Below are 8,008 nucleotides of genomic sequence, written 5' to 3'. Positions count from 1 at the left end.
AGGGAGCGCTGCACTGTCAGAGGGTCAGTACTAAGGGAGTGCCGCACTGTCAGAGGGTCAGTACTGAGGGAGTGCTGCACTGTCAGAGGGTCAGTACTGAGGGAGTGCCGCACTGTCAGAGGGTCAGGACTGAGGGAGTGCTGCACTGTCAGAGGGTCAGTACGGAGGAAGTGCCGCACTGTCAGAGGGTCAGTACTGAGGGAGTGCTGCACTGTCAGAGGGTCAGTACTGAGGGAGTGCCGCACTTTCAGAGGGTCAGTACTGAGGGAGTGCTGCACTGTCAGAGGGTCAGTGCTGAGGGAGTGCCGCACTGTCAGAGGGTCAGTACTGAGGGAGTGCTGCACTGTCGGAGGGTAAGTACTGAGGGAGTGCTGCACTGTCGGAGGGTCAGTACTGAGGGAGTGCCGCACTGTCAGAGGGTCAGTACTGAGAGAGTGCTGCACTGTCAGAGGCTCAGTACTGACGGAGTGCTGCACTGTCAGAGGGTCAGTGCTGAGGGAGTGCCGCACTGTCAGAGGGTCAGTACTGAGGGAGTGCAGCACTGTCGGAGGGTCAGTACTTAGGGAGTGCTGCACTGTCGGAGGGTCTGTACTGAGGGAGTGCCGCACTGTCAGAGGGTCAGTACTGAGGGAGTGCAGCACTGTCGGAGGGTCAGTACTGAGGGAGTGCTGCACTGTCGGAGGGTCAGTACTGAGGGAGTGCCGCACTGTCAGAGGGTCAGTACTGAGAGAGTGCTGCACTGTCAGAGGCTCAGTACTGACCGAGTGTCGCACTGTCAGAGGGTCAGTACTGAGGGAGTGCCGCACTGTCAGAGGGTCAGTACTGAGGGAGTGACGCACTGTCAGAGGGTCAGTGCTGAGGGAGTGCCGCACTGTCAGAGGGTCAGTACTGAGTGAGTGCAGCACTGTCAGAGGGTCAGTACTGAGGGAGTGCCGCACTGTCAGAGGGTCAGTACTGAGGGAGTGCTGCACTGTCAGAGGGTCAGTAGTGAGGGAGTGCCGCACTGTCAGAGGGTCAGTACTGAGGGAGTGCCGCACTGTCAGAGGGTCAGTACTGAGGGAGTGCCGCACTGTCAGAGGGTCAGTACTGAGGGAGTGCCGCACTGTCAGAGGGTCAGTACTGAGGCTGTATCGCACTGTCAGTGGGTCAGTACTGAGGGAGTGCCGCACTGTCAGAGGGTCAGTACTGAGGCTGTATCGCACTGTCAGCGGGTCAGTACTGAGGGAGTGCCGCACTGTCCGAGGGTCAGTACTGAGGGAGTGCTGCACTGTCAGAGGGTCAGTATAGAGGGAGTGCTGCACTGTCAGAGGGTCAGTACTGAGGGAGTGCGGTACTGTCAGAGGGTCAGTACTGAGGGAGTGCTGCACTGTCAGAGGGTCAGTACTGAGGGAGTGCCGCACTGTCAGAGGGTCAGTACTGAGGCTGTACCACACTGTCAGCGGGTCAGTACTGAGGGAGTGCCGCACTGTCCGAGGGTCAGTACTGAGGGAGTGCTGCACTGTCAGAGGGTCAGTAGAGAGTGAGTGCTGCAGTCAGAGGGTCAGTACTGAGGGAGCGCGGTACTGTCAGAGGGTCAGTACTGAGGGAGTGCTGCACTGTCAGAGGGTCAGTACTGAGGGAGTGCCGGACTGTCAGAGGGTCAGTACTGAGTGAGTGCTGCACTGTCAGAGGGTCAGTACTGAGGGAGTGCCGCACTGTCAGAGGGTCAGTACTGAGGGAGTGCTGCACTGTCAGAGGGTCAGTACTGAGGGAGTGCTGCACTGTCAGAGGGTCAGTACTGAGGGAGGGCCGCACTGTCAGTGGGTCAGTACTGAGGGAGTACCGCACTGTCAGAGGGTCAGTACTGAGGGAGTGCTGCACTGTCAGAGGGTCAGTACTGAGGGAGTGCTGCACTGTCAGAGGGTCAGTACTGAGGGAGTGCCGCACTGTCAGAGGGTCAGTACTGAGGGAGTGCCGCACTGTCAGAGGGTCAGTGCTGAGGGAGTGACGCACTGTCAGAGGGTCAGTACTGAGGGAGTGCTGCACTGTCAGATGGTCAGTACTGAGGGAGTGCCGCACTGTCAGAGGGTCAGTACTGAGGGAGTGCCGCACTGTCAGAGGGTCAGTACTGAGGGAGTGCTGCACTGTCAGAGGGTAAGTACTGAGTGAGTGCCGCACTGTCAGAGGGTCAGTACTGAGGGAGTGCCGCACTGTCAGAGGGTCAGTACTGAGGGAGTGCCGCACTGTCAGAGGGTCAGTACTGAGGGAGTGCCGCACTGTCAGAGGGTCAGTACTGAGGGAGTGCCGCACTGTCAGAGGGTCCGTACTGAGGGAGTGCCGCACTGTCAGAGGGTCAGTACTGAGGGAGTGCCGCACTGTCGGAGGGTCAGTACTGAGGGAGTGCCGCACTGTCAGAGGGTCAGTACTGAGGGAGTGCCGCACTGTCGGAGGGTCAGTACTGAGGGAGTGCCGCACTGTCAGAGGATCAGTACTGAGGGAGCGCTGCACTGTCAGAGGGTCAGTACTGAGGGAGTGCCGCACTGTCAGAGGGTCAGTACTGAGGGAGTGCTGCACTGTCAGAGGGTCAGTACTGAGGGAGTGCCGCACTGTCAGAGGGTCAGGACTGAGGGAGTGCTGCACTGTCAGAGGGTCAGTACGGAGGGAGTGCCGCACTGTCAGAGGGTCAGTACTGAGGGAGTGCCGCACTGTCAGAGGGTCAGTACTGAGAGAGTGCTGCACTGTCGGAGGGTAAGTACTGAGGGAGTGCTGCACTGTCGGAGGGTCAGTACTGAGGGAGTGCCGCACTGTCAGAGGGTCAGTACTGAGAGAGTGCTGCACTGTCAGAGGCTCAGTACTGACGGAGTGCTGCACTGTCAGAGGGTCAGTGCTGAGGGAGTGCCGCACTGTCAGAGGGTCAGTACTGAGGGAGTGCAGCACTGTCGGAGGGTCAGTACTGAGGGAGTGCTGCACTGTCGGAGGGTCTGTACTGAGGGAGTGCCGCACTGTCAGAGGGTCAGTACTGAGAGAGTGCTGCACTGTCAGAGGCTCAGTACTGACCGAGTGTCGCACTGTCAGAGGGTCAGTACTGAGGGAGTGCCGCACTGTCAGAGGGTCAGTACTGAGGGAGTGACGCACTGTCAGAGGGTCAGTGCTGAGGGAGTGCCGCACTGTCAGAGGGTCAGTACTGAGGGAGTGCCGCACTGTCAGAGGGTCAGTACTGAGGGAGTGACGCACTGTCAGAGGGTCAGTACTGAGTGAGTGCAGCACTGTCAGAGGGTCAGTACTGAGGGAGTGCCGCACTGTCAGAGGGTCAGTACTGAGGGAGTGCTGCACTGTCAGAGGGTCAGTAGTGAGGGAGTGCCGCACTGTCAGAGGGTCAGTACTGAGGGAGTGCCGCACTGTCAGTGGGTCAGTACTGAGGGAGTGCCGCACTGTCAGAGGGTCAGTACTGAGGCTGTATCGCACTGTCAGCGGGTCAGTACTGAGGGAGTGCCGCACTGTCCGAGGGTCAGTACTGAGGGAGTGCTGCACTGTCAGAGGGTCAGTATAGAGGGAGTGCTGCACTGTCAGAGGGTCAGTACTGAGGGAGTGCGGTACTGTCAGAGGGTCAGTACTGAGGGAGTGCTGCACTGTCAGAGGGTCAGTACTGAGGGAGTGCCGCACTGTCAGAGGGTCAGTACTGAGGCTGTACCACACTGTCAGCGGGTCAGTACTGAGGGAGTGCCGCACTGTCCGAGGGTCAGTACTGAGGGAGTGCTGCACTGTCAGAGGGTCAGTAGAGAGTGAGTGCTGCAGTCAGAGGGTCAGTACTGAGGGAGCGCGGTACTGTCAGAGGGTCAGTACTGAGGGAGTGCTGCACTGTCAGAGGGTCAGTACTGAGGGAGTGCCGGACTGTCAGAGGGTCAGTACTGAGGGAGTGCTGCACTGTCAGAGGGTCAGTACTGAGGGAGTGCCGCACTGTCAGAGGGTCAGTACTGAGGGAGTGCTGCACTGTCAGAGGGTCAGTACTGAGGGAGTGCTGCACTGTCAGAGGGTCAGTACTGAGGGAGGGCCGCACTGTCAGTGGGTCAGTACTGAGGGAGTACCGCACTGTCAGAGGGTCAGTACTGACGGAGTGCCGCACTGTCAGAGGGTCAGTACTGAGGGAGTGCTGCACTGTCAGAGGGTCAGTACTGAGGGAGTGCTGCACTGTCAGAGGGTGAGTACTGAGGGAGTACCGCATTGTCAGAGGGTCAGTACTGAGGGAGTGCTGCACTGTCAGAGGGCCAGTACTGAGGCAGAGCCGCATTGTCAGAGGGTCAGTACTGAGGGAGTGCTGCACTGTCAGAGGGTCAGTACTGAGGGAGTGCTGCACTGTCAGAGGGTCAGTACTGAGGGAGTGCCGCACTGTCAGAGGGTCAGTACTGAGGGAGTGCCGCACTGTCAGAGGGTCAGTGCTGAGGGAGTGACGCACTGTCAGAGGGTCAGTACTGAGGGAGTGCTGCACTGTCAGATGGTCAGTACTGAGGGAGTGCCGCACTGTCAGAGGGTCAGTACTGAGGGAGTGCCGCACTGTCAGAGGGTCAGTACTGAGGGAGTGCTGCACTGTCAGAGGGTAAGTACTGAGGGAGTGCCGCACTGTCAGAGGGTCAGTACTGAGGGAGTGCCGCACTGTCAGAGGGTCAGTACTGAGGGAGTGCTGCACTGTCAGAGGGTCAGTACTGAGGGAGTGCTGCACTGTCAGAGGGTCACTACTGAGGGAAAACTGCATTGTCAGAGGGTCAGTACTGAGGGAGTGCCGCACTGTCAGAGGGTCAGTACTGAGGGAGTGCCGCACTGTCAGAGGGTCAGTACTGAGGGAGTGCCACACTGTCAGAGGGTCAGTACTAAGGGAGTGCTGCACTTTCAGAGGGTCAGTACTGAGGGAGTGCCACACTGTCAGAGGGTCAGTACTGAGGGAGAGCTGCACTGTCAGAGGGGCAGTACTGAGGGAGAGCCGCATTGTCAGAGGGTCAGTACTGAGGGAGTGCTGCACTGTCAGAGGGTCAGTACTGAGGGAGTGCTGCACTGTCAGAGGGTCAGTACTGAGGGAGTGCCGCACTGTCAGAGGGTCCGTACTGAGGGAGTGCCGCACTGTCAGAGGGTCAGTACTGAGGGAGTGACGCACTGTCAGAGGGTCAGTACTGAGGGAGTGCTGCACTGTCAGAGGGTCAGTACTGAGGGAGTGCTGCACTGTCAGAGGGTCAGTACTGAGGGAGTGCTGCACTGTCAGAGGGTCAGTGCTGAGGGAGTGCCGCACTGTCAGAGGGTCAGTACTGAGGGAGTGCTGCACTGTCGGAGGGTAAGTACTGAGGGAGTGCTGCACTGTCGGAGGGTCAGTACTGAGGGAGTGCCGCACTGTCAGAGGGTCAGTACTGAGAGAGTGCTGCACTGTCAGAGGCTCAGTACTGACGGAGTGCTGCACTGTCAGAGGGTCAGTGCTGAGGGAGTGCCGCACTGTCAGAGGGTCAGTACTGAGGGAGTGCAGCACTGTCGGAGGGTCAGTACTGAGGGAGTGCTGCACTGTCGGAGGGTCTGTACTGAGGGAGTGCCGCACTGTCAGAGGGTCAGTACTGAGAGAGTGCTGCACTGTCAGAGGCTCAGTACTGACCGAGTGTCGCACTGTCAGAGGGTCAGTACTGAGGGAGTGCCGCACTGTCAGAGGGTCAGTACTGAGGGAGTGACGCACTGTCAGAGGGTCAGTGCTGAGGGAGTGCCGCACTGTCAGAGGGTCAGTACTGAGTGAGTGCAGCACTGTCAGAGGGTCAGTACTGAGGGAGTGCCGCACTGTCAGAGGGTCAGTACTGAGGGAGTGCTGCACTGTCAGAGGGTCAGTAGTGAGGGAGTGCCGCACTGTCAGAGGGTCAGTACTGAGGGAGTGCCGCACTGTCAGGGGGTCAGTACTGAGGGAGTGCCGCACTGTCAGAGGGTCAGTACTGAGGGAGTGCCGCACTGTCAGAGGGTCAGTACTGAGGCTGTATCGCACTGTCAGTGGGTCAGTACTGAGGGAGTGCCGCACTGTCAGAGGGTCAGTACTGAGGCTGTATCGCACTGTCAGCGGGTCAGTACTGAGGGAGTGCCGCACTGTCCGAGGGTCAGTACTGAGGGAGTGCTGCACTGTCAGAGGGTCAGTATAGAGGGAGTGCTGCACTGTCAGAGGGTCAGTACTGAGGGAGTGCGGTACTGTCAGAGGGTCAGTACTGAGGGAGTGCCGCACTGTCAGAGGGTCAGTACTGAGGGAGTGCTGCACTGTCAGAGGGTCAGTACTGAGGGAGTGCTGCACTGTCAGAGGGTCAGTACTGAGGGAGTGCCGCACTGTCAGAGGGTCAGTACTGAGGCTGTACCACACTGTCAGCGGGTCAGTACTGAGGGAGTGCCGCACTGTCCGAGGGTCAGTACTGAGGGAGTGCTGCACTGTCAGAGGGTCAGTAGAGAGTGAGTGCTGCAGTCAGAGGGTCAGTACTGAGGGAGCGCGGTACTGTCAGAGGGTCAGTACTGAGGGAGTGCTGCACTGTCAGACGGTCAGTACTGAGGGAGTGCCGGACTGTCAGAGGGTCAGTACTGAGGGAGTGCTGCACTGTCAGAGGGTCAGTACTGAGGGAGTGCCGCACTGTCAGAGGGTCAGTACTGAGGGAGTGCTGCACTGTCAGAGGGTCAGTACTGAGGGAGTGCTGCACTGTCAGAGGGTCAGTACTGAGGGAGGGCCGCACTGTCAGTGGGTCAGTACTGAGGGAGTACCGCACTGTCAGAGGGTCAGTACTGACGGAGTGCCGCACTGTCAGAGGGTCAGTACTGAGGGAGTGCTGCACTGTCAGAGGGTCAGTACTGAGGGAGTGCTGCACTGTCAGAGGGTGAGTACTGAGGGAGTACCGCACTGTCAGAGGGTCAGTACTGAGGGAGTGCTGCACTGTCAGAGGGCCAGTACTGAGGCAGAGCCGCATTGTCAGAGGGTCAGTACTGAGGGAGTGCTGCACTGTCAGAGGGTCAGTACTGAGGCAGTGCTGCACTGTCAGAGGGTCAGTACTGAGGGAGTGCCGCACTGTCAGAGGGTCAGTACTGAGGGAGTGCCGCACTGTCAGAGGGTCAGTGCTGAGGGAGTGACGCACTGTCAGAGGGTCAGTACTGAGGGAGTGCTGCACTGTCAGATGGTCAGTACTGAGGGAGTGCCGCACTGTCAGAGGGTCAGTACTGAGGGAGTGCCGCACTGTCAGAGGGTCAGTACTGAGGGAGTGCTGCACTGTCAGAGGGTAAGTACTGAGGGAGTGCCGCACTGTCAGAGGGTCAGTACTGAGGGAGTGCCGCACTGTCAGAGGGTCAGTACTGAGGGAGTGCTGCACTGTCAGAGGGTCAGTACTGAGGGAGTGCTGCACTGTCAGAGGGTCAGTACTGAGGGAGCGCTGCACTGTCAGAGGGTCAGTACTGAGGGAGTGCCGCACTGTCATATGGTCACTACTGAGGGAAAACTGCACTGTCAGTGGGTCAGTACTGAGGGAATGCTGCACTGTCAGAGGGTAAGTACTGAGGGAGTGCCGCACTGTCAGAGGGTCAGTACTGAGGGAGTGCCGCACTGTCAGAGGGTCAGTACTGAGGGAGTGCCGCACTGTCAGAGGGTCAGTACTGAGGGAGTGCCGCACTGTCAGAGGGTCAGTACTGAGGGAGTGCTGCACTGTCAGAGGGTCAGTACTGAGGGAGTGCCGCACTGTCAGAGGGTCCGTACTGAGGGAGTGCCGCACTGTCAGAGGGTCAGTACTGAGGGAGTGCCGCACTGTCGGAGGGTCAGTACTGAGGGAGTGCCGCACTGTCAGAGGGTCAGTACTGAGGGAGTGCCGCACTGTCGGAGGGTCAGTACTGAGGGAGTGCCGCACTGTCAGAGGATCAGTACTGAGGGAGCGCAGCACTGTCAGAGGGTCAGTACTGAGGGAGTGCCGTACTGTCAGAGGGTCAGTACTGAGGGAGTGCTGCACTGTCAGAGGGTCAGTACTGAGGGAGTGCCGCACTGTCAGAGGGTCAG

The sequence above is a fragment of the Scyliorhinus torazame genome, unplaced genomic scaffold (genome assembly GCF_047496885.1).
Source record: "Scyliorhinus torazame isolate Kashiwa2021f unplaced genomic scaffold, sScyTor2.1 scaffold_673, whole genome shotgun sequence".
NCBI classification, from domain to species: domain Eukaryota; kingdom Metazoa; phylum Chordata; class Chondrichthyes; order Carcharhiniformes; family Scyliorhinidae; genus Scyliorhinus; species Scyliorhinus torazame.
Note: the sequence above shows the minus strand (reverse complement) of the source record.